Below are 26,977 nucleotides of genomic sequence, written 5' to 3' on the forward strand. Positions count from 1 at the left end.
TAAATATAATTCATGTCGGATTTAAGAAATTTTGTTTCAGTATGATTTAGAGTGGTTTTCTCTTGGTATAATCGGATAATTTAGTGATATAGAGTGGTTATCTCTAGGTGTAATTTAGTATGATTTTTTTTACTGCAGTATTGTATAATTTTTAATAGGATCCTTGTATATAATATCATGATTTGTTTAACTTATTCTTAGTTTTTGCTGTTCATTTATTTTAGATGTTAATTTGTTTTTGATATATTTTTTTGGCATCACTTCGTGCAATTTTTTTTTCTCTCTCGAACTGTATAAGAGTTTTTTTTTTTGGAAATATGTTTTCTTATCGAACGAGGTCGTTCGAAGCCTAGTGGAGGGGAATGTAACAATAATTTATTTGACCTCCCTAAAAATCAATGTAAATATCGCTTTAGATGTTTTTTTAATATGTTAGCAAAACAAACTAACCCTTTATGAAGGGCCCCTTTTTTTACTGGTTCTGGTCGCGTTTGGTTTTTTACCTGGTCTCGCGAAATCACACTCACGACGTCAAAACGCGGGAACGAAAAAACTATAAAAGGAGGGGCACACAATGGCTCTCTCTCTCTTGCTCTCTCGCTCTGCTCGCTGCCGCCACGCCGGCCGATGACCATCGTTCCAGGACCCGAACTCTAAGGACGTTAGCCGCAAGGCCCCGGGATGACCCGAGACGATCCAGCCGCCCAAGAAAGGATCATGTTGGCGCCAAGACTTCAACGCTGCTAGTGCGCGCAAAATACTTTAAATATCGTGTCGAACAAAGGGTCCGGTAGGCCTGGAAATTTAACGCGCGGGACAACTATGTCGGAACGACGGGCAACGCCTCTTCAAGAAAACCATGGTATCGTACTTTCAAATTACTTAACCTAAGAGCTCTTCGCGATTATTGACCAGAACCAAACCAAACGTTTATAGTGAATATTTTAGTAGTACTATGTTAAACTGTAACTTTTTAATTTTATCAATGCTGACACTGTTAACTATTAAATATTAATTCCCCTAGACAAACGACCAAAGTATTCTTATTATTAAACTTATCACCATGCATAGAAATAGTGTCGCATACTCTTTGCTCCCCATACAAGGATACTTTAAACTTGAGGCTACCGCAATATCGTCGTCAACTTACTTTTTGTCTCACTTATTGTTAGAAGGTTACTTTTGATTTTTGAAAATAAACTTTGAAGGCTCGTAACTCTGTTTCTACTGGAGATACGGGGATGTTTTTTGAGTATGTTATAGACCAATTTGTCCCCCATCTAGCCATACTAAGAATTAGGGCTACGACAAACAGTAGTCGAGTAATTAAGCTAATCGTAAACAAACAAACCCCTCCATAGGAAATATATTAGACTAAATTCTGGAGGCTCGTAACTCTGGTTCTACCAGAGATACGGGGATATAAATAATGTGACCTTGACACATATGTTCGGATAATTATAAAAAAACTTCGCGGTTTCGAACCTGTGGCCTTCCGGGAGTGAGGCGGATGCGATAACCGCTACACTAAAGATATGTTATTATTTTTAATCGAAAGAACAGGGTCAAGTAATTAAGCAATACGTGAACAAACAAACCCCTCCATAGAAAATGCATTAGACTATACTTTGCAGGCTCGTAACTCTGTTTCTACTGGAGATTTGGGGATGTCCTTTGAGTATGTTATAGTCCAATTTCTCCCCCATCTAACCATACTAAAAACATTGAGCTACGACAAACAGGGGCCGAGTAATTAAGCTAAACGTAAACAAACAACCCGTCCATAGGAAATGCATTAGACTATACTTTGCAGGCCCATAACTCTGTGTCTACTAGAGATACGGGGATGTCTTTAGGATATGTTATAGTCCAAATTGTCCCCCATCTACAATATATCACCTGCTAAATTTAATTAAACTCGCACTCGACGGAAATCACGACGGAGACCCGGCAGAAAAGGGCTCGACCGAAAAATCTTTACGCCGAGCCCGACGGAATTTCCGCTCAGCCGGGCGCAAGTTGTGTTCTATTTTTCGGTCGTGTTCGGCGTAACGCCGGTGTCTCAGCCAATGAAATTATCCCACTGACTACGTCATAATTTTCAAGAGTGCACGCATACGCTAGATAGATTGATAGCCGCCGTGTATTTTTTTTTTGGTCGCAAACATGCCACGAAGAAAGAAAAATGTATCTAATGGAAGTATATTGAGGTAAGATGTTAATAAGGAAGTCTTTATTGAGGAGGTTAGAAAATATACTTCCTTCTACGATCTAAGCGATACCAATTCAGAGTGCGAAATAAATGTTATGGAAACCACTCTAATCTGTCACGTGACCCAAAACTATCTACCGCCAAACTCAAAATTCAGTCTTAGTGTGAACAGACTACAGCCGGACGACGGCGTAAGGTAATATTTCAACCGTATGCTGGATAATGCTGCGTGATTTGCGCCTGTTTTTTTCGGTCGAGTGGAAATTAAGCTTTATGAGGCACGAAGTTGTCATAGTCTGATGCGAGAATCAGGCCGTCAGATTAAACCTAAGCCGCGTATTTTCCAGTCAGATTTTATATTCTGTTATTTAGCACGACCAGATCTATCAAACAACACCGGATTCATACATGTACCTCATGAGGTAAGAATTCATACCTCATTCGACCATTTTAACCCCCGTCTGATTTATTGATGGCCCCCTTTGATGACGTCAGATTTCATATATTTGGAATCGCCATTTCCAGTTCTATCATTTGTCACCTTCTTTATTCATGTACCTCATGAGGTAAGAAATCCTACCTCATTAGGGTCAAACATGACCCCGCCCCCCTCAAATGCCCCAGCTGTGACGCGTAAGACGGCCAAATCTATTAATGAGCATCAAAACTGAACTCATTCCAATGGTCAGACCTTTTGTACTTTATGAGGTAAGATACAGGCCACTGGCTCTTGGTCTATATGGAGGGGTTTGTTTGTTTACGATTAGCTTAATTACTCGACTACTGTTTGTCGTAGCCCTAATTCTTAGTATGGCTAGCTAAAACTAAAGTATGGTTAGATGGGGGACAAATTGGACTATAACACACTCAAAGGACATCCCCAAATCTCCAGTAGAAACAGAGTTACGAGCCTGCAAAGTATAGTCTAATGCATTTTCTATGGAGGGGTTTGTTTGTTCACGTATTGCTAAATTACTTGACCCTGTTCTTTCGATTAAAAATAATAACATATCTTTAGTGTAGCGGTTATCGCATCCGCCTCACTCCCGGAAGGCCACGGGTTCGAAACCGCGAAGTTTTTTTATAATTATCCGAACATATGTGTCAAGGTCACATTATTTACATCCCCGTATCTCTGGTAGAACCAGAGTTACGAGCCTCCAGAATTTAGTCTAATATATTTCCTATGGAGGGGTTTGTTTGATTACGATTAGCTTAATTACTCGACTACTGTTTGTCGTAGCCCTAATTCTTAGTATGGCTAGATGGGGGACAAATTGGTCTATAACATACTCAAAGAACATCCCCGTATCTCATGTAGAAACAGAGTTACGAGCCTGCAAAGTTTATTTTCAAAAATCAAAAGTAACCTTCTAACAATAAGTGAGACAAAAAGTAAGTTGACGACGATATTGCGGTAGCCTCATGTTAAAAGTATCCTTGTATGGGGAGCAAAGAGTACTATAACATATCCAAAGGAGATCAAAGTATCTCTTGTAGAACAAGAGTTATGAGCCTCCAAAGTTTAGTGCAAAAATCATAAGTAACATAATAAAAATAAGTGAGACGATACCAAAGTTGACGAACATTTTGCTTAATATCTCGGCCCCTGTTTGTCGTAGCTCAATGTTTTTCGTATGGTTAGATGGGGGACAATTTGGACTATAACATATCCTAAGGACATCCCCGTATCTCTAGTAGACACAGAGTTATGGGCCTGCAAAGTATAGTCTAATGCATTTCCTATGGAGGGGTTTGTTTGTTCACGTATTGCTTAATTACTTGACCCTGTTCTTTCGATTAAAAATAATAACATATCTTTAGTGTAGCGGTTATCGCATCCGCCTCACTCCCTGAAGGCCACAGGTTCGAAACCGCGAAGTTTTTTTATAATTATACGAACATTTGTGTCAAGGTCACATTATTTACATCCCCGTATCTCTGGTAGAACCAGAGTTACGAGCCTCCAGAATTTAGTCTAATGTATTTCCTATGGAGGGGTTTGTTTGTTTACGATTAGCTTAATTACTCGGCCCCTGTTTGTCGTAGCTCAATGTTTTTAGTATGATTAGATGGGGGACAAATTGGACTAAAACATACTCAAAGGACATCCCCGTATCTCCAGTAGAAACAGAGTTACGAGCCTGCAAAGTTTATTTTCAAAAATCAAAAGTAACCTTCTAACAATAAGTGAGACAAAAAGTAAGTTGACGGCGATATTGCGGTAGCCTCAAGTTTAAAGTATCCTTGTATGGGGAGCAAAGAGTACTATAACATATCCAAAGGAGATCCCAGTATCTCTTGTAGAACAAGAGTTATGAGCCTCCAAAGTTTAGTGCAAAAATCATAAGTAACATAATAAAAATAAGTGAGACGATACCAAAGTTGACGAACATTTTGCTTAATATCTCGGCCCCTGTTTGTCGTAGCCCAAAGTTTCATAGTATGGTTAGATGGGGGACAATTTGGACTATAACATATCCTAAGGACATCCCCGTATCTCTAGTAGACACAGAGTTATGGGCCTGCAAAGTATAGTCTAATGCATTTCCTATGGACGGGTTGTTTGTTTACGTTTAGCTTAATTACTCGGCCCCTGTTTGTCGTAGCTCAATGCTTTTAGTATGGTTAGATGGGGGACAAATTGGACTAAAACATACTCAAAGGACATCCCCGTATCTCCAGTAGAAACAGAGTTACGAGCCTGCAAAGTATAGTCTAGTGCATTTCCTATGGAGGGGCTTTGTTTCGTTACGTTTTGCTTAAGTACTCGGCCCCTGTTTGTCGTAGCCCAAAGTTTCTAGTATGGTTAGATGGGGGACAAATTGGACTATAACATACTCAAAGGACATCCCCGTATCTCCTGTAGAAACAGAGTTGCGAGCCTGCAAAGTATAGTCTAATGCATTTTCTATGGAGGGGTTTGTTTGTTCACGTATTGCTTAATTACTTGACCCTGTTCTTTCGATTTAAAATAATAACATATCTTTAGTGTAGCGGTTATCGCATCCGCCTCACTCCCGGAAGGCCACAGGTTCGAAACCGCGAAGTTTTTTTTTTTGCTTGGAACATGCAAAGACCTTTATAATTATCCGAACATTTGTGTCAAGGTCACATTATTTTCATCCCCGTATCTCTGGTAGAACCGGAGTTACGAGCCTCCAGAATTTAGTCTAATGTATTTCCTATGGAGGGGTTTGTTTGTTTACGATTAGCTTAATTACTTGACTACTGTTTGTCGTAGCCCTAATTCTTAGTATGGCTAGATGGGGGCAAATTGGTCTATAACACACTCAAAGGACATCCCCGTATCTCCAGTAGAAACAGAGTTACGAGCCTGCAAAGTTTATTTTCAAAAATCAAAAGTAACCTTCTAACAATAAGTGAGACAAAAAGTAAGTTGACGACGATATTGCGGTAGCCTCAAGTTTAAAGTATCCTTGTATGGGGAGCAAAGAGTACTATAACATATCCAAAGGAGATCCCAGTATCTCTTGTAGAACAAGAGTTATGAGCCTCCAAAGTTTAGTGCAAAAATCATAAGTAACATAATAAAAATAAGTGAGACGATACCAAAGTTGACGAACATTTTGCTTAATATCTCGGCCCCTGTTTGTCGTAGCTCAATGTTTTTAGTATGGTTAGATGGGGGACAATTTGGACTATAACATTTCCTAAGTACATCCCCGTATCTCTAGTAGACACAGAGTTATGGGCCTGCAAAATATAGTCTAATGTATTTCTTATGGACGGGTTGTTTGTTTATTTTTAGCTTAATTACTCGGCCCCTGTTTGTCGTAGCTCAATGTCCCCCATCTAACCATACTAAAGTATGGTTAGATGGGGGACAAATTGGACTATAACATACTCAAAGGACATCCCCAAATCTCCAGTAGAAACAGAGTTACGAGCCTGCAAAGTATAGTCTAATGCATTTTCTAAGGAGGGGTTTGTTTGTTCACGTATTGCTTAATAACTTGACCCTGTTCTTTCGATTAAAAATAATAACATATCTTTAGTGTAGCGGTTATCGCATCCGCCTCACTCCCGGAAGGCCACAGGTTCGAAACCGCGAAGTTTTTTTTTATAATTATCCGAACATATGTGTCAAGGTCACATTATTTACATCCCCGTATCTCTGGTAGAACCAGAGTTACGAGCCTCCAGAATTTAGTCTAATATATTTCCTATGGAGGGGTTTGTTTGTTTATGATTAGCTTAATTACTCGACTACTGTTTGTCGTAGCCCTAATTCTTAGTATGGCTAGATGGGGGACAAATTGGTCTATAACATACTCAAAGAACATCCCCGTATCTCATGTAGAAACAGAGTTACGAGCCTGCAAAGTTTATTTTCAAAAATCAAAAGTAACCTTCTAACAATAAGTGAGACAAAAAGTAAGTTGACGACGATATTGCGGTAGCCTCATGTTAAAAGTATCCTTGTATGGGGAGCAAAGAGTACTATAACATATCCAAAGGAGATCCCAGTATCTCTTGTAGAACAAGAGTTATGAGCCTCCAAAGTTTAGTGCAAAAATCATAAGTAACATAATAAAAATAAGTGAGACGATACCAAAGTTGACGAACATTTTGCTTAATATCTCGGCCCCTGTTTGTCGTAGCTCAATGTTTTTCGTATGGTTAGATGGGGGACAATTTGGACTATAACATATCCTAAGGACATCCCCGTATCTCTAGTAGACACAGAGTTATGGGCCTGCAAAGTATAGTCTAATGCATTTCCTATGGAGGGGTTTGTTTGTTCACGTATTGCTTAATTACTTGACCCTGTTCTTTCGATTAAAAATAATAACATATCTTTAGTGTAGCGGTTATCGCATCCGCCTCACTCCCTGAAGGCCACAGGTTCGAAACCGCGAAGTTTTTTTTTATAATTATCCGAACATTTGTGTCAAGGTCACATTATTTACATCCCCGTATCTCTGGTAGAACCAGAGTTACGAGCCTCCAGAATTTAGTCTAATGTATTTCCTATGGAGGGGTTTGTTTGTTTACGATTAGCTTAATTACTCGACTACTGTTTGTCGTCGCTCAATGTTTTTAGTATGGTTAGATGGGGGACAAATTGGAATATAACATACTCAAAGGACATCCCCAAATCTCCAGTAGAAACAGAGTTACGAGCCTGCAAAGTTTATTTTCAAAAATCAAAAGTAACCTTCTAACAATAAGTAAGACAAAAAGTAAGTTAACGACGATATTGCGGTAGCCTCAAGTTTAAAGTATCCTTGTATGGGGAGCAAAGAGTACTATAACATATCCAAAGGAGATCCCAGTATCTCTTGTAGAACAAGAGTTATGAGCCTCCAAAGTTTAGTGCAAAAATCATAAGTAACATAATAAAAATAAGTGAGACGATACCAAAGTTGACGAACATTTTGCTTAATATCTCGGCCCCTGTTTGTCGTAGCTCAATGCTTTTAGTATGGTTAGATGGGGGACAAATTGTACTAAAACATACTCAAAGGACATCCCCGTATCTCCAGTAGAAACAGAGTTACGAGCCTGCAAAGTATAGTCTAGTGCTTTTCCTATGGAGGGGCTTTGTTTCGTTACGTTTTGCTTAAGTACTCGGCCCCTGTTTGTCGTAGCCCAAAGTTTCTAGTATATTTAGATGGGGGACAAATTGGACTATAACATACTCAAAGGACATCCCCGTATCTCCTGTAGAAACAGAGTTGCGAGCCTGCAAAGTATAGTCTAATGCATTTTCTATGGAGGGGTTTGTTTGTTCACGTATTGCTTAATTTCTTGACCCTGTTCTTTCGATTTAAAATAATAACATATCTTTAGTGTAGCGGTTATCGCATCCGCCTCACTCCCGGAAGGCCACAGGTTCGAAACCGCGAAGTTTTTTTTTTTTGCTTGGAACATGCAAAGACCTTTATAATTATCCGAACATTTGTGTCAAGGTCACATTATTTTCATCCCCGTATCTCTGGTAGAACCAGAGTTACGAGCCTCCAGAATTTAGTCTAATGTATTTCCTATGGAGGGGTTTGTTTGTTTACGATTAGCTTAATTACTCGACTACTGTTTGTCGTAGCCCTAATTCTTAGTATGGCTAGATGGGGGCAAATTGGTGTATAACATACTCAAAGGACATCCCCGTATCTCCAGTAGAAACAGAGTTACGAGCCTGCAAAGTTTATTTTCAAAAATCAAAAGTAACCTTCTAACAATAAGTGAGACAAAAAGTAAGTTGACGACGATATTGCGGTAGCCTCAAGTTTAAAGTATCCTTGTATGGGGAGCAAAGAGTACTATAACATATCCAAAGGAGATCCCAGTATCTCTTGTAGAACAAGAGTTATGAGCCTCCAAAGTTTAGTGCAAAAATCATAAGTAACATAATAAAAATAAGTGAGACGATACCAAAGTTGACGAACATTTTGCTTAATATCTCGGCCCCTGTTTGTCGTAGCTCAATGTTTTTAGTATGGTTAGATGGGGGACAATTTGGACTATAACATTTCCTAAGTACATCCCCGTATCTCTAGTAGACACAGAGTTATGGGCCTGCAAAATATAGTCTAATGTATTTCCTATGGACGGGTTGTTTGTTTACGTTTAGCTTAATTACTCGGCCCCTGTTTGTCGTAGCTCAATGTCCCCCATCTAACCATACTAAAGTATGGTTAGATGGGGGACAAATTGGACTATAACATACTCAAAGGACATCCCCAAATCTCCAGTAGAAACAGAGTTACGAGCCTGCAAAGTATAGTCTAATGCATTTTCTATGGAGGGGTTTGTTTGTTCACGTATTGCTTAATTACTTGACCCTGTTCTTTCGATTAAAAATAATAACATATCTTTAGTGTAGCGGTTATCGCATCCGCCTCACTCCCTGAAGGCCACAGGTTCGAAACCGCGAAGTTTTTTTTTATAATTATCCGAACATTTGTGTCAAGGTCACATTATTTACATCCCCGTATCTCTGGTAGAACCAGAGTTACGAGCCTCCAGAATTTAGTCTAATGTATTTCCTATGGAGGGGTTTGTTTGTTTACGATTAGCTTAATTACTCGACTACTGTTTGTCGTCGCTCAATGATTTAGTATGGTTAGATGGGGCACAAATTGGACTATAACATACTCAAAGGACATCCCCGTATCTCCAGTAGAAACAGAGTTACGAGCCTGCAAAGTTTATTTTCAAAAATCAAAAGTAACCTTCTAACAATAAGTAAGACAAAAAGTAAGTTAACGACGATATTGCGGTAGCCTCAAGTTTAAAGTATCCTTGTATGGGGAGCAAAGAGTACTATAACATATCCAAAGGAGATCCCAGTATCTCTTGTAGAACAAGAGTTATGAGCCTCCAAAGTTTAGTGCAAAAATCATAAGTAACATAATAAAAATAAGTGAGACGATACCAAAGTTGACGAACATTTTGCTTAATATCTCGGCCCCTGTTTGTCGTAGCTCAATGTTTTTAGTATGGTTAGATGGGGGACAATTTGGACTATAACATTTCCTAAGTACATCCCCGTATCTCTAGTAGACACAGAGTTATGGGCCTGCAAAATATAGTCTAATGTATTTCCTATGGACGGGTTGTTTGTTTACGTTTAGCTTAATTACTCGGCCCCTGTTTGTCGTAGCTCAATGTCCCCCATCTAACCATACTAAAGTATGGTTAGATGGGGGACAAATTGGACTATAACATACTCAAAGGACATCCCCAAATCTCCAGTAGAAACAGAGTTACGAGCCTGCAAAGTATAGTCTAATGCATTTTCTATGGAGGGGTTTGTTTGTTCACGTATTGCTTAATTACTTGACCCTGTTCTTTCGATTAAAAATAATAACATATCTTTAGTGTAGCGGTTATCGCATCCGCCTCACTCCCTGAAGGCCACAGGTTCGAAACCGCGAAGTTTTTTTTTATAATTATCCGAACATTTGTGTCAAGGTCACATTATTTACATCCCCGTATCTCTGGTAGAACCAGAGTTACGAGCCTCCAGAATTTAGTCTAATGTATTTCCTATGGAGGGGTTTGTTTGTTTACGATTAGCTTAATTACTCGACTACTGTTTGTCGTCGCTCAATGATTTAGTATGGTTAGATGGGGCACAAATTGGACTATAACATACTCAAAGGACATCCCCGTATCTCCAGTAGAAACAGAGTTACGAGCCTGCAAAGTTTATTTTCAAAAATCAAAAGTAACCTTCTAACAATAAGTAAGACAAAAAGTAAGTTAACGACGATATTGCGGTAGCCTCAAGTTTAAAGTATCCTTGTATGGGGAGCAAAGAGTACTATAACATATCCAAAGGAGATCCCAGTATCTCTTGTAGAACAAGAGTTATGAGCCTCCAAAGTTTAGTGCAAAAATCATAAGTAACATAATAAAAATAAGTGAGACGATACCAAAGTTGACGAACATTTTGCTTAATATCTCGGCCCCTGTTTGTCGTAGCTCAATGTTTTTAGTATGGTTAGATGGGGGACAATTTGGACTATAACATTTCCTAAGTACATCCCCGTATCTCTAGTAGACACAGAGTTATGGGCCTGCAAAATATAGTCTAATGTATTTCCTATGGACGGGTTGTTTGTTTACGTTTAGCTTAATTACTCGGCCCCTGTTTGTCGTAGCTCAATGTCCCCCATCTAACCATACTAAAGTATGATTAGATGGGGGACAAATTGGACTAAAACATACTCAAAGGACATCCCCGTATCTCCAGTAGAAACAGAGTTGCGAGCCTGCAAAGTATAGTCTAATGCATTTTCTATGGAGGGGTTTGTTTGTTCACGTGTTGCTTAATTACTTGACCCTGTTCTTTCGATTTAAAATAATAACATATCTTTAGTGTAGCGGTTATCGCATCCGCCTCACTCCCGGAAGGCCACAGGTTCGAAACCGCGAAGTTTTTTTTATAATTATCCGAACATATGTGTCAAGGTCACATTATTTACATCCCCGTATCTCTGGTAGAACCAGAGTTACGAGCCTCCAGAATTTAGTCTAATATATTTCCTATGGAGGGGTTTGTTTGTTTACGATTAGCTTAATTACTCGACTACTGTTTGTCGTAGCCCTAATTCTTAGTATGGCTAGATGGGGGACAAATTGGTCTATAACATACTCAAAAAACATCCCCGTATCTCCAGTAGAAACAGAGTTACGAGCCTGCAAAGTTTATTTTCAAAAATCAAAAGTAATCTTCTAACAATAAGTGAGACAAAAAGTAAGTTGACGACGATATTGCGGTAGCCTCAAGTTTAAAGTATCCTTGTATGGGGAGCAACATATCCAAAGGAGATCCCAGTATCTCTTGTAGAACAAGAGTTATGAGCCTCCAAAGTTTAGTGCAAAAATCATAAGTAACATAATAAAAATAAGTGAGACGATACCAAAGTTGACGAACATTTTGCTTAATATCTCGGCCCCTGTTTGTCGTAGCTCAATGTTTTTAGTATGGTTAGATGGCGGACAATTTGCACTATAACATATCCTAAGGACATCCCCGTATCTCTAGTAGACACAGAGTTATGGGCCTGCAAAGTATAGTCTAATGCGTTTCCTATGGAGGGGTTTGTTTGTTCACGTATTGCTTAATTACTTGACCCTGTTCTTTCGATTAAAAATAATAACATATCTTTAGTGTAGCGGTTATCGCATACGCCTCACTCCCGGAAGGCCACAGGTTCGAAACCGCGAAGTTTTTTTTATAATTATCCGAACATATGTGTCAGAGTTACGAGCCTGCAAAGTTTATTTTCAAAAATCAAAAGTAACCTTCTAACAATAAGTGAGACAAAAAATAAGTTGACGACGAATTTGAGGTAGCCTCAAGTTTAAAGTATCCTTGTATGGGGAGCAAAGAGTACTATAACATATCCAAAGGAGATCCCAGTATCTCTTGTAGAACAAGAGTTATGAGCCTCCAAAGTTTAGTGCAAAAATCATAAGTAACATAATAAAAATAAGTGAGACGATACCAAAGTTGACGAACGTTTTGCTTAATATCTCGGCCCCTGTTTGTCGTAGCTCAATGTTTTTAGTATGGTTAGATGGGGGACAATTTGGACTATAACATATCCTAAGGACATCCCCGTATCTCTAGTAGACACAGAGTTATGGGCCTGCAAAGTATAGTCTAATGCATTTCCTATGGAGGGGTTTGTTTGTTCACGTATTGCTTAATTACTTGACCCTGTTCTTTCGATTAAAAATAATAACATATCTTTAGTGTAGCGGTTATCGCATCCGCCTCACTCCCGGAAGGCCACAGGTTCGAAACCGCGAAGTTTTTTTTATAATTATCCGAACATATGTGTCAGAGTTACGAGCCTGCAAAGTTTATTTTCAAAAATCAAAAGTAACCTTCTAACAATAAGTGAGACAAAAAATAAGTTGACGACGAATTTGAGGTAGCCTCAAGTTTAAATCATCCTTGTATGGGGAGCAAAGAGTACTATAACATATCCAAAGGAGATCCCAGTATCTCTTGTAGAACAAGAGTTATGAGCCTCCAAAGTTTAGTGCAAAAATCATAAGTAACAATAAAAATAAGTGAGACGATACCAAAGTTGACGAACATTTTGCTTAATATCTCGGCCCCTGTTTGTCGTAGCTCAATGTTTTTAGTATGGTTAGATGGGGGACAATTTGGACTATAACATACTCAAAGGACATCCCCGAATCTCCAGTAGAAACAGAGTTGCGAGCCTGCAAAGTATAGTCTAATGCATTTTCTATGGAGGGGTTTGTTTGTTCACGTGTTGCTTAATTACTTGACCCTGTTCTTTCGATTTAAAATAATAACATATCTTTAGTGTAGCGGTTATCGCATCCGCCTCACTCCCGGAAGGCCACAGGTTCGAAACCGCGAAGTTTTTTTTATAATTATCCGAACATATGTGTCAAGGTCACATTATTTACATCCCCGTATCTCTGGTAGAACCAGAGTTACGAGCCTCCAGAATTTAGTCTAATATATTTCCTATGGAGGGGTTTGTTTGTTTACGATTAGCTTAATTACTCGACTACTGTTTGTCGTAGCCCTAATTCTTAGTATGGCTAGATGGGGGACAAATTGGTCTATAACATACTCAAAAAACATCCCCGTATCTCCAGTAGAAACAGAGTTACGAGCCTGCAAAGTTTATTTTCTAAAATCAAAGGTAACCTTCTAACAATAAGTGAGACAAAAAGTAAGTTGACGACGATATTGCGGTAGCCTCAAGTTTAAAGTATCCTTGTATGGGGAGCAAAGAGTACTATAACATATCCAAAGGAGATCCCAGTATCTCTTGTAGAACAAGAGTTATGAGCCTCCAAAGTTTAGTGCAAAAATCATAAGTAACATAATAAAAATAAGTGAGACGATACCAAAGTTGACGAACATTTTGCTTAATATCTCGGCCCCTGTTTGTCGTAGCTCAATGTTTTTAGTATGGTTAGATGGGGAACAATTTGGACTATAACATTTCCTAAGTACATCCCCGTATCTCTAGTAGACACAGAGTTATGGGCCTGCAAAATATAGTCTAATGCATTTCCTATGGAGGGGTTTGTTTGTTCACGTATTGCTTAATTACTTGACCCTGTTCTTTCGATTAAAAATAATAACATATCTTTAGTGTAGCGGTTATCGCATCCGCCTCACTCCCGGAAGGCCACAGGTTCGAAACCGCGAAGTTTTTTTATAATTATCCGAACATATGTGTCAGAGTTACGAGCCTGCAAAGTTTATTTTCAAAAATCAAAAGTACCCTTCTAACAATAAGTGAGACAAAAAATAAGTTGACGACGAATTTGAGGTAGCCTCAAGTTTAAAGTATCCTTGTATGGGGAGCAAAGAGTACTATAACATATCCAAAGGAGATCCCAGTATCTCTTGTAGAACAAGAGTTATGAGCCTCCAAAGTTTAGTGCAAAAATCATAAGTAACATAATAAAAATAAGTGAGACGATACCAAAGTTGACGAACATTTTGCTTAATATCTCGGCCCCTGTTTGTCGTAGCTCAATGTTTTTAGTATGGTTAGATGGGGGACAATTTGGACTATAACATATCCTAAGGACATCCCCGTATCTCTAGTAGACACAGAGTAATGGGCCTGCAAAGTATAGTCTAATGCATTTCCTATGGAGGGGTTTGTTTGTTCACGTATTGCTTAATTACTTGACCCTGTTCTTTCGATTAAAAATAATAACATATCTTTAGTGTAGCGGTTATCGCATCCGCCTCACTCCCGGAAGGCCACAGGTTCGAAGCCGCGAAGTTTTTTTTATAATTATCCGAACATATGTGTCAGAGTTACGAGCCTGCAAAGTTTATTTTCAAAAATCAAAAGTAACCTTCTAACAATAAGTGAGACAAAAAATAAGTTGACGACGAATTTGAGGTAGCCTCAAGTTTAAATCATCCTTGTATGGGGAGCAAAGAGTACTATAACATATCCAAAGGAAATCCCAGTATCTCTTGTAGAACAAGAGTTATGAGCCTCCAAAGTTTAGTGCAAAAATCATAAGTAACAATAAAAATAAGTGAGACGATACCAAAGTTGACGAACATTTTGCTTAATATCTCGGCCCCTGTTTGTCGTAGCTCAATGTTTTTAGTATGGTTAGATGGGGGACAATTTGGACTATAACATACTCAAAGGACATCCCCGAATCTCCAGTAGAAACAGAGTTGCGAGCCTGCAAAGTATAGTCTAATGCATTTTCTATGGAGGGGTTTGTTTGTTCACGTATTGCTTAATTACTTGACCCTGTTCTTTCGATTTAAAATAATAACATATCTTTAGTGTAGCGGTTATCGCATCCGCCTCACTCCCGGAAGGCCACAAGTTCGAAACCGCGAAGTTTTTTTTTTGCTTGGAACATGCAAAGACCTTTATAATTATCCGAACATTTGTGTCAAGGTCACATTATTTACATCCCCGTATCTCTGGTAGAACCAGAGTTACGAGCCTCCAGAATTTAGTCTAATGTATTTCCTATGGAGGGGTTTGTTTGTTTACGATTAGCTTAATTACTCGACTACTGTTTGTAGTAGCCCTAATTCTTAGTATGGCTAGATGGGGGACAAATTGGTCTATAACATACTCAAAGGACATCCCCGTATCTCCAGTAGAAACAGAGTTACGAGCCTGCAAAGTTTATTTTCAAAAATCAAAAGTAACCTTCTAACAATAAGTGAGACAAAAAGAAAGTTGACGACGATATTGCGGTGGCCTCAAGTTTAAAGTATCCTTGTATGGGGAGCAAAGATTACTATAACATATCCAAAGGAGATCCCAGTATCTCTTGTAGAACAAGAGTTATGAGCCTCCTAAGTTTAGTGCAAAAATCATAAGTAACATAATAAAAATAAGTGAGACGATACCAAAGTTGACGAACATTTTGCTTAATATCTCGGCCCCTGTTTGTCGTAGCTCAATGTTTTTAGTATGGTTAGATGGGGGACAATTTGGACTATAACATTTCCTAAGGACATCCCCGTATCTCTAGTAGACACAGAGTTATGGGCCTGCAAAATATAGTCTAATGCATTTCCTATGGACGGGTTGTTTGTTTACGTTTAGCTTAATTACTCGGCCCCTGTTTGTCGTACCTCAATGTTTTTAGTATGGTTAGATGGGGGACAAATTGGACTATAACATACTCAAAGGACATCCCCAAATCTCCAGTAGAAACAGAGTTACGAGCCTGCAAAGTATAGTCTAATGCATTTTCTATGGAGGGGTTTGTTTGTTCACGTATTGCTTAATTACTTGACCCTGTTCTTTCGATTAAAAATAATAACATATCTTTAGTGTAGCTGTTATCGCATCCGCCTCACTCCCGGAAGGCCACAGGTTCGAAACCGCGAAGTTTTTTTTATAATTATCCGAACATATGTGTCAAGGTCATATTATTTACATCCCCGTATCTCTGGTAGAACCAGAGTTACGAGCCTCCAGAATTTAGTCTAATATATTTCCTATGGAGGGGTTTGTTTGTTTACGATTAGCTTAATTACTCGACTACTGTTTGTCGTAGCCCTAATTCTTAGTATGGCTAGATGGGGGACAAATTGGTCTATAACATACTCAAAAAACATCCCCGTATCTCCAGTAGAAACAGAGTTACGAGCCTGCAAAGTTTATTTTCTAAAATCAAAAGTAACCTTCTAACAATAAGTGAGACAAAAAGTAAGTTGACGACGATATTGCGGTAGCCTCAAGTTTAAAGTATCCTTGTATGGGGAGCAAAGAGTACTATAACATATCCAAAGGAGATCCCAGTATCTCTTGTAGAACAAGAGTTATGAGCCTCCAAAGTTTAGTGCAAAAATCATAAGTAACATAATAAAAATAAGTGAGACGATACCAAAGTTGACGAACATTTTGCTTAATATCTCGGCCCCTGTTTGTCGTAGCTCAATGTTTTTAGTATGGTTAGATGGGGAACAATTTGGACTATAACATTTCCTAAGTACATCCCCGTATCTCTAGTAGACACAGAGTTATGGGCCTGCAAAATATAGTCTAATGCATTTCCTATGGAGGGGTTTGTTTGTTCACGTATTGCTTAATTACTTGACCCTGTTCTTTCGATTAAAAATAATAACATATCTTTAGTGTAGCGGTTATCGCATCCGCCTCACTCCCGGAAGGCCACAGGTTCGAAACCGCGAAGTTTTTTTTATAATTATCCGAACATATGTGTCAGAGTTACGAGCCTGCAAAGTTTATTTTCAAAAATCAAAAGTACCCTTCTAACAATAAGTGAGACAAAAAATAAGTTGACGACGAATTTGAGGTAGCCTCAAGTTTAAAGTATCCTTGTATGGGGAGCAAAGAGTACTATAACATATCCAAAGGAGATCCCAGTATCTCTTGTAGAACAAGAGTTATGAGCCTCCAAAGTTTAGTGCAAAAATCATAAGTAACATAATAAAAATAAGTGAGACGATACCAAAGTTGACGAACATTTTGCTAAATATCTCGGCCCCTGTTTGTCGTAGCTCAATGTTTTTAGTATGGTTAGATGGGGGACAATTTGGACTATAACATACTCAAAGGACATCCCCGAATCTCCAGTAGAAACAGAGTTGCGAGCCTGCAAAGTATAGTCTAATGCATTTTCTATGGAGGGGTTTGTTGGTTCACGTATTGCTTAATTACTTGACCCTGTTCTTTCGATTTAAAATAATAACATATCTTTAGTGTAGCGGTTATCGCATCCGCCTCACTCCCGGAAGGCCACAAGTTCGAAACCGCGAAGTTTTTTTTTTGCTTGGAACATGCAAAGACCTTTATAATTATCCGAACATTTGTGTCAAGGTCACATTATTTACATCCCCGTATCTCTGGTAGAACCAGAGTTACGAGCCTCCAGAATTTAGTCTAATGTATTTCCTATGGAGGGGTTTGTTTGTTTACGATTAGCTTAATTACTCGACTACTGTTTGTAGTAGCCCTAATTCTTAGTATGGCTAGATGGGGGACAAATTGGTCTATAACATACTCAAAGGACATCCCCGTATCTCCAGTAGAAACAGAGTTACGAGCCTGCAAAGTTTATTTTCAAAAATCAAAAGTAACCTTCTAACAATAAGTGAGACAAAAAGAAAGTTGACGACGATATTGCGGTGGCCTCAAGTTTAAAGTATCCTTGTATGGGGAGCAAAGATTACTATAACATATCCAAAGGAGATCCCAGTATCTCTTGTAGAACAAGAGTTATGAGCCTCCTAAGTTTAGTGCAAAAATCATAAGTAACATAATAAAAATAAGTGAGACGATACCAAAGTTGACGAACATTTTGCTTAATATCTCGGCCCCTGTTTGTCGTAGCTCAATGTTTTTAGTATGGTTAGATGGGGGACAATTTGGACTATAACATTTCCTAAGGACATCCCCGTATCTCTAGTAGACACAGAGTTATGGGCCTGCAAAATATAGTCTAATGCATTTCCTATGGACGGGTTGTTTGTTTACGTTTAGCTTAATTACTCGGCCCCTGTTTGTCGTACCTCAATGTTTTTAGTATGGTTTGATGGGGGACAAATTGGACTATAACATACTCAAAGGACATCCCCAAATCTCCAGTAGAAACAGAGTTACGAGCCTGCAAAGTATAGTCTAATGCATTTTCTATGGAGGGGTTTGTTTGTTCACGTATTGCTTAATTACTTGACCCTGTTCTTTCGATTAAAAATAATAACATATCTTTAGTGTAGCTGTTATCGCATCCGCCTCACTCCCGGAAGGCCACAGGTTCGAAACCGCGAAGTTTTTTTTTTGCTTGGAACATGCAAAGACCTTTATAATTATCCGAACATTTGTGTCAAGGTCACATTATTTACATCCCCGTATCTCTGGTAGAACCAGAGTTACGAGCCTCCAGAATTTAGTCTAATGTATTTCCTATGGAGGGGTTTGTTCGTTTACGATTAGCTTAATTACTCGACTACTGTTTGTCGTAGCCCTAATTCTTAGTATGGCTAGATGAGGGACAAATTGGTCTATAACATACTCAAAGGACATCCCCGTATCTCCAGTAGAAACAGAGTTACAAGCCTCCAAAGTTTATTTTCAAAAATCAAAAGTAACCTTCTAACAATAAGTGAGACAAAAATAAGTTGACGACGATATTGAGGTAGCCTCAAGTTTAAAGTATCCTTGTATGGGGAGCAAAGAGTACTATAACATATCCAAAGGAGATCCCAGTATCTCTTGTAGAACAAGAGTTATGAGCCTCCAAAGTTTAGTGCAAAAATCCTAAGTAACATAATAAAAATAAGTGAGACGATACCAAAGTTGACGAACATTTTGCTTAATATCTCGGACCCTGTTTGTCCTAGCTCAATGTTTTTAGTATGGTTAGATGGGGGACAATTTGGACTATTACATATCTTAAGAACATCCCCGGATCTCTAGTAGACACAGAGTTATGGGCCTGCAAAGTATAGTGTAATGCATTTGCTATGGACGGGTTGTTTGTTTACGTTTAGCTTAATTACTCGGCCCCTGTTTGTCGTACCTCAATGTTTTTAGTATGATTAGATGGGGGACAAATTGGACTATAACATACATAAAGTCTAATGCATTTTCTATGGAGGGGTTTGTTTGTTCACGTATTGCTTAATAAAACAATAACAAAAAGAAGATATGTTTGCTTTTTCCATATCTGGTGGAATTTAAAGGAGGAAACAAAAGTGAAAAAGCCAACGGCACGCAGTATTCCCAAGTAATGTATGCGCTCGACGCTGCTTAACTTCGGTGATCGGACGTGAACCGGTGTTTTCAGCGTGATATGGCCGTTGCCGAGAGTGCTAGTTTATAATTCGAATTTAAATTAAGTGAGACAAATTAACCTTCATCATTTTAAAACAATAACAAAAAGAAAACATGTTTGCTTTTTTCATATCTATTAAAATTTAAAAGAGGAAAAAAAAGTGAAAAAGCCAACGGCACGCAGTGTTCCTAAGTGGTCTCGCTCCCAAGTAGTGACTGCGCTCGACGCCGCTTAACTTCGGTTATCGGACGAGAACCGGTGTATTCAGCGTGATATGGCCGTTGCCGAGAGTGCTAGTTAATAATTTGAATTTAATTAACTTTCATCTTTATAAAACAATAACAAAAAGATATGTTTGCTTTTTTCATATCTGGTGGAATTTGAAAGAGGAAACAAAAGTGAAAAAACAAACGGCACGCAGTATTCCCAAGTACTGTATGCGCTCGACGCTGCTTAACTTCGGTGATCGGACGTGAACCGGTGTTTTCAGCGTGATATGGCCGTTGCCGAGAGTGCTAGTTAATAATTCGAATTTAAATTAAGTGAGACAAATTAACCTTCATCATTTTAAAACAATAACAAAAAGAAAACATGTTTGCTTTTTTCATATCTATTAAAATTTAAAAGAGGAAAAAAAAGTGAAAAAGCCAACGGCACGCAGTGTTCCTAAGTGGTCTCTCTCCCAAGTAGTGACTGCGCTCGACGCCGATTAACTTCGGTTATCGGACGAGAACCGGTGTATTCAGCGTGATATGGCCGTTGCCGAGAGTGCTAGTTAATAATTTGAATTTAATTAACTTTCATCTTTATAAAACAATAACAAAAAGATATGTTTGCTTTTTTCATATCTGGTGGAATTTGAAAGAGGAAACAAAAGTGAAAAAACAAACGGCACGCAGTATTCCCAAATACTGTATGCGCTCGACGCTGCTTAACTTCGGTGATCGGACGTAAACCAGTGTTTTCAGCGTTATATGGCCGTTGCCGAGAGTGCTAGTTAATAATTCGAATTTAAATTAAGTGAGACAAATTAACCTTCATCATTTTAAAACAATAACAAAAAGAAAACCTGTTTGCTTTTTACATATCTATTAAAATTTAAAAGAGGAAAAAAAGTGAAAAAGCCAACGGCACGCAGTGTTCCTAAGTGGTCTCCCTCCCAAGTAATGACTGCGCTCGACGCTGCTTAACTTCGGTTATCGGACGAGTATCGGTGTTTTCAGCGTGATATGGCCGTTGCCGAGAGTGCTAGTTAATAATTTGAATTTAATTAACTTTCATCTTTATAAAACAATAACAAAAAGAAGATATGCTTGCTTTTTTCATATCTGGTGGAATTTGAAAGAGGAAACAAAAGTGAAAAAGCAAACGGCACGCAGTATTCCCAAGTACTGTATGCGCTCGACGCTGCTTAACTTCGGTGATCGGACGTGAACCGGTGTTTTCAGCGTGATATGGCCGTTGCCGAGAGTGCTAGTTAATAATTCGAATTTAAATTAAGTGAGACAAATTAACCTTCATCATTTTAAAACAATAACAAAAAGAAAACATGTTTGCTTTTTTCATATCTATTAAAATTTAAAAGAGGAAAAAAAAGTGAAAAAGCCAACGGCACGCAGTGTTCCTAAGTGGTCGCCCTCCCAAGTACTGACTGCGCTCGACGCTGCTTAACTTCGGTTATCGGACGAGAACCGGTGTATTCAGCGTGATATGGCCGTTGCCGAGAGTGCTAGTTAATAATTTGAATTTAATTAACCTTCATCTTTATAAAACAATAACAAAAAGAAGATATGTTTGCTTTTTTCATATCTGGTGGAATTTAAAGGAGGAAACAAAAGTGAAAAAGCCAACGGCACGCAGTATACCCAAGTACTGTATGCGCTCGACGCTGCTTAACTTCGGTGATCGGACGTGAACCGGTGTTTTCAGCGTGATATGGCCGTTGCCGAGAGTGCTAGTTAATAATTTGAATTTAATTAACTTTCATCTTTATAAAACAATAACAAAAAGATATGTTTGCTTTTTTCATATCTGGTGGAATTTGAAAGAGGAAACAAAAGTGAAAAAACAAACGGCACGCAGTATTCCCAGGTACTGTATGCGCTCGACGCTGCTTAACTTCGGTGATCGGACGTGAACCGGTGTTTTCAGCGTGATATGGCCGTTGCCGAGAGTGCTAGTTAATAATTCGAATTTAAATTAAGTGAGACAAATTAACCTTCATCATTTTAAAACAATAACAAAAAGAAAACATGTTTGCTTTTTTCATATCTATTAAAATTTAAAAGAGGAAAAAAAAGTGAAAAAGCCAACGGCACGCAGTGTTCCTAAGTGGTCTCTCTCCCAAGTAGTGACTGCGCTCGACGCCGATTAACTTCGGTTATCGGACGAGAACCGGTGTATTCAGCGTGATATGGCCGTTGCCGAGAGTGCTAGTTAATAATTTGAATTTAATTAACTTTCATCTTTATAAAACAATAACAAAAAGATATGTTTGCTTTTTTCATATCTGGTGGAATTTGAAAGAGGAAACAAAAGTGAAAAAACAAACGGCACGCAGTATTCCCAAATACTGTATGCGCTCGACGCTGCTTAACTTCGGTGATCGGACGTAAACCAGTGTTTTCAGCGTTATATGGCCGTTGCCGAGAGTGCTAGTTAATAATTCGAATTTAAATTAAGTGAGACAAATTAACCTTCATCATTTTAAAACAATAACAAAAAGAAAACCTGTTTGCTTTTTACATATCTATTAAAATTTAAAAGAGGAAAAAAAGTGAAAAAGCCAACGGCACGCAGTGTTCCTAAGTGGTCTCCCTCCCAAGTAATGACTGCGCTCGACGCTGCTTAACTTCGGTTATCGGACGAGTATCGGTGTTTTCAGCGTGATATGGCCGTTGCCGAGAGTGCTAGTTAATAATTTGAATTTAATTAACTTTCATCTTTATAAAACAATAACAAAAAGAAGATATGCTTGCTTTTTTCATATCTGGTGGAATTTGAAAGAGGAAACAAAAGTGAAAAAGCAAACGGCACGCAGTATTCCCAAGTACTGTATGCGCTCGACGCTGCTTAACTTCGGTGATCGGAAGTGAACCGGTGTTTTCAGCGTGATATGGCCGTTGCCGAGAGTGCTAGTTAATAATTCGAATTTAAATTAAGTGAGACAAATTAACCTTCATCATTTTAAAACAATAACAAAAAGAAAACATGTTTGCTTTTTTCATATCTATTAAAATTTAAAAGAGGAAAAAAAAGTGAAAAAGCCAACGGCACGCAGTGTTCCTAAGTGGTCGCCCTCCCAAGTACTGACTGCGCTCGACGCTGCTTAACTTCGGTTATCGGACGAGAACCGGTGTATTCAGCGTGATATGGCCGTTGCCGAGAGTGCTAGTTAATAATTTGAATTTAATTAACCTTCATCTTTATAAAACAATAACAAAAAGAAGATATGTTTGCTTTTTTCATATCTGGTGGAATATAAAGGAGGAAACAAAAGTGAAAAAGCCAACGGCACGCAGTATACCCAAGTACTGTATGCGCTCGACGCTGCTTAACTTCGGTGATCGGACGTGAACCGGTGTTTTCAGCGTGATATGGCCGTTGCCGAGAGTGCTAGTTAATAATTCGAATATAAATTAAGTGAGACAAATTAACCTTCATCATTTTAAAACAATAACAAAAAGAAAATATGTTTGCTTTTTTCATATCTTTTGGAATTTAAAAGAGGAAAAAAAGTGAAAAAGCTAACGGCACGCAGTGTTCCTAAGTGGTCGCCCTCCCAAGTACTGACTGCGCTCGACGCGGCTTAACTTCGGTTATCGGACGAGAACCGGTGTATTCAGCGTGATATGGCCGTTGCCGAGAGTGCTAGTTAATAATTTGAATTTAATTAACCTTCATTTTTAAAAAACAATAACAAAAAGAAGATATGTTTGCTTTTTTCATATCTGGTGGAATTTAAAAGAGGAAACAAAAGTGAAAAAACAAACGGAACGCAGTATTCCCAAGTACTGTATGCGCCCGACGCTGCTTAACTTCGGTGATCGGACGTGAACCGGTGTTTTCAGCGTGATATGGCCGTTGCCGAGAGTGCTAGTTAATAATTCGAATTTAAATTAAGTGAGACAAATTAACCTTCATCATTTTTGAACAATAACAAAAAGAAAACCTGTTTGCTTTTTACATATCTATTAAAATTTAAAAGAGGAAAAAAAAGTGAAAAAGCCAACGGCACGCAGTGTTCCTAAGTGGTCTCCCTCCCAAGTAATGACTGCGCTCGACGCTGCTTAACTACGGTTATCGGACGAGAACCGGTGTATTCAGCGTGATATGGCCGTTGCCGAAAATGCTAGTTAATAATTTGAATTTAATTAACTTTCATCATTATAAAACAATAACAAAAAAGATATGTTTGCTTTTTTCATATCTGGTGGAATTTGAAAGAGGAAACAAAAGTGAAAAAGCAAACGGCACGCAGTATTCCCAAGTACTGACTGCGCTCGACGCTGCTAACGTCGGCGATCGGACGAGAATCGGTGTATTCAGCGTGATATGGCCGTTGCCGAGAGTGCTAGTTAATAATTTGAATTTAATTAACTTTCATCTTTATAAAACAATAACAAAAAGAAGATATGTTTGCTTTTTTCATATCTGGTGGAATTTGAAAGAGGAAACAAAAGTGAAAAAGCCATCGGCACGCAGTATACCCAAGTACTGTATGCGCTCGACGCTGCTTAACTTCGTTGATCGGACTTGAACCGGTGTTTTCAGCGTGATATGGCCGTTGCCGAGAGTGCTAGTTAATAATTCGAATTTAAATTAAGTGAGACAAATTAACCTTCATCTTTTTAAAACAATATCAAAAAAAACATGTTTGCTTTTTTCATATCTATTAAAATTTAAAAGAGGAAAAAAAAGTGAAAAAGCCAACGGCACGCAGTGTTCCTAAGTGGTCTCCCTCCCAAGTACTGACTGCGCTCGACGCTGCTTAACTTCGCTGAACGGACGAGAACCGGTGTATTCAGCGTGATATGGTCGTTGCCGAGAGTGCTAGTTAATAATTCGAATTTAAATTAAGTGAGACAAATTAACCTTCATCATTTTAAAACAATAACAAAATGAAAACATGTTTGCTTTTTTCATATCTATTAAAATTTAAAAGAGGAAAAAAAGTGAAAAAGCCAACGGCACGCAGCAAATATAACGATATTCATCCAAAAAACTGTTAAAATTCAATTTCCAATAAGAAATCGTTGTCACGGATTTTGTATCTTGAAGAAAAAAACAAGCGATTTTTTCGGTACACTTTTGAATGCATTTTTTTCTGGACAAATTTTTGACCGAATTCAGCTTATTTACCTATAAAATACTCATTAAAGGTGATTTCATATCGATTGATCAATAAATAAAAATGTACCTTTATTTTTAATAACATTTTCAAAATCGACGTTTCTCGGCCAGAAAAGCACATTTTGAGAATTTTTTCACTATTTTAAAATATAAACACTGAAACCACTATTTTTGTAGTTTTTGCTTTAATTCAAGCAAATATAACGATATTCATCCAAAAAACTGTTTAAATTCAATTTCCAATAAGAAATCGTTGTCACGGATTTTGTATCTTGAAGAAAAAAAACATGCGATTTTTTCGGTACACTTTTTAAGGAATTTTTTTCTGGACAAATTTTTGACCGAATTCAGCTAAATTATCTATAAAATACTCATCAAAAGTGATTTCATCTCGATTGATCAATAAATAAAAATGAACCTCGATTTTTAATAACATTTTCAAAATCGACGTTTCTCGGCCAGAGAAGCACATTTTGAGAATTTTTTCACTATTTTCAAATATAACCACTGAAACCATTATTTGTACTTTTTGCTTTAATTCAAGCAAATATAACGATATTCATCCAAAAAACTGTTAAAATTCAATTTCCAATAAGAAATCGTTGTCACGGATTTTGTATCTTGAAGAAAAAAACAAGCGATTTTTTCGGTACACTTTTGAATGCATTTTTTTCTGGACAAATTTTTGACCGAATTCAGCTTATTTACCTATAAAATACTCATTAAAGGTGATTTCATATCGATTGATCAATAAATAAAAATGTAACTTTATTTTTAATAACATTTTCAAAATCGACGTTTCTCGGCCAGAGAAGCACATTTTGAGAATTTTTTCACTAATTTAAAATATAACCACTGAAACCATTATTTTTGTACTTTTTGCTTTAATTCAAGCAAATATAACGATATTCATCCAAAAAACTGTTAAAATTCAATTTGCAATAAGAAATCGTTGTCACGGATTTTGTATCTTGAAGAAAAAAAACATGCGATTTTTTCGGTACACTTTTTAATGAATTTTTTTCTGGACAAATTTTTGACCGAATTCAGCTTATTTACCTATAAAATACTCATTAAAAGTGATTTCATCTCGATTGATCAATAAATAAAAATGAACCTCGATTTTTAATAACATTTTCAAAATCGACGTTTCTCGGCCGGAGAAAAACATTTTGAGAATTTTTTCACTATTTTAAAATATAACCATTGAAACCATTATTTTTGTATTTTTTGCTTTAATTCAATCAAATATAACGATATTCATCCAAAAAACTGTTAAAATTCAATTTCCAATAAGAAATCGTTGTCACGGATTTTGTATCTTGAAGAAAAAAACTAGCGATTTTTTCGGTACACTTTTGAATGCATTTTTTTCTGGACAAATTTTGGACCGAATTCAGCTTTATTACCTATAAAATACTCATTAAAAGTGATTTCATCTCGATTGATCAATAAATAAAATTGAACCTTGATTTTTAATAACATTTTCAAAATCGACGTTTCTCGGCCAGTGAAGCACATTTTGAGAATTTTTTCACTATTTTCAAATATAACCACTGAAACCATTTTTTTTGTACTTTTTGCTTTAATTCAAGCAAATATAACGATATTCATCCAAAAAACTGTTAAAATTCAATTTCCAATAAGAAATCGTTTCCACGGATTTTGTATCTTGAAGAAGAAATACATGCGATTTTTTCGGTACACTTTTTAATGAATTTTTTTCTGGACAAATTTTGGACCGAATTCAGCTTATTTACCTATAAAATACTCATTAAAGGTGATTTCATATCGATTGATCAATAAATAAAAATGTACCTTTATTTTTAATAACATTTTCAAAATCGACGTTTCTCGGCCAGAGAAGCACATTTTGAGAATTTTTTCACTATTTTAAAATATAACCATTGAAACCATTATTTTTGTATTTTTTGCTTTAATTCAATCAAATATAATGATATTCATCCAAAAAACTGTTAAAATTCAATTTCCAATAAGAAATCGTTGTCACGGATTTTGTATCTTGAAGAAAAAAACTAGCGATTTTTTCGGTACACTTTTGAATGCATTTTTTTCTGGACAAATTTTTGACCGAATTCAGCTTATTTACCTATAAAATACTCATTAAAAGTG

The 26,977-nt window shown here is 37.5% G+C and overlaps 15 pseudogenes; all 15 read right to left on the minus strand.

Annotated features, from left to right (window-relative positions):
* Positions 1 to 19,419: 19,419 nt before the first annotated feature.
* Positions 19,420 to 19,522, minus strand: LOC149670739 (5S ribosomal RNA; annotated as a pseudogene).
* Positions 19,523 to 19,659: 137 nt separating this feature from the next.
* On the minus strand, positions 19,660 to 19,778 carry LOC149670740 (5S ribosomal RNA; annotated as a pseudogene).
* Positions 19,779 to 20,137: 359 nt separating this feature from the next.
* LOC149670741 (5S ribosomal RNA) lies at positions 20,138 to 20,256 on the minus strand (annotated as a pseudogene).
* A 358-nt stretch (positions 20,257 to 20,614) lies between these two features.
* On the minus strand, positions 20,615 to 20,733 carry LOC149670742 (5S ribosomal RNA; annotated as a pseudogene).
* Positions 20,734 to 20,855: 122 nt separating this feature from the next.
* Positions 20,856 to 20,958, minus strand: LOC149670743 (5S ribosomal RNA; annotated as a pseudogene).
* Positions 20,959 to 21,095: 137 nt separating this feature from the next.
* On the minus strand, positions 21,096 to 21,214 carry LOC149670744 (5S ribosomal RNA; annotated as a pseudogene).
* Positions 21,215 to 21,336: 122 nt separating this feature from the next.
* LOC149670745 (5S ribosomal RNA) lies at positions 21,337 to 21,439 on the minus strand (annotated as a pseudogene).
* Positions 21,440 to 21,798: 359 nt separating this feature from the next.
* On the minus strand, positions 21,799 to 21,917 carry LOC149670746 (5S ribosomal RNA; annotated as a pseudogene).
* Positions 21,918 to 22,275: 358 nt separating this feature from the next.
* Positions 22,276 to 22,394, minus strand: LOC149670747 (5S ribosomal RNA; annotated as a pseudogene).
* Positions 22,395 to 22,516: 122 nt separating this feature from the next.
* LOC149670748 (5S ribosomal RNA) lies at positions 22,517 to 22,619 on the minus strand (annotated as a pseudogene).
* A 137-nt stretch (positions 22,620 to 22,756) lies between these two features.
* On the minus strand, positions 22,757 to 22,875 carry LOC149670749 (5S ribosomal RNA; annotated as a pseudogene).
* A 122-nt stretch (positions 22,876 to 22,997) lies between these two features.
* Positions 22,998 to 23,100, minus strand: LOC149670750 (5S ribosomal RNA; annotated as a pseudogene).
* Positions 23,101 to 23,236: 136 nt separating this feature from the next.
* LOC149670751 (5S ribosomal RNA) lies at positions 23,237 to 23,355 on the minus strand (annotated as a pseudogene).
* Positions 23,356 to 23,717: 362 nt separating this feature from the next.
* LOC149670752 (5S ribosomal RNA) lies at positions 23,718 to 23,836 on the minus strand (annotated as a pseudogene).
* A 582-nt stretch (positions 23,837 to 24,418) lies between these two features.
* LOC149670753 (5S ribosomal RNA) lies at positions 24,419 to 24,537 on the minus strand (annotated as a pseudogene).
* Between the last annotated feature and the right edge of the window lie 2,440 nt (positions 24,538 to 26,977).

The sequence above is a fragment of the Phalangium opilio genome, unplaced genomic scaffold (genome assembly GCF_054372755.1).
Source record: "Phalangium opilio isolate 3A_F unplaced genomic scaffold, DU_Popi_V2 ptg000054l_1, whole genome shotgun sequence".
Classification (NCBI taxonomy): Eukaryota; Metazoa; Arthropoda; class Arachnida; order Opiliones; family Phalangiidae; genus Phalangium; species Phalangium opilio.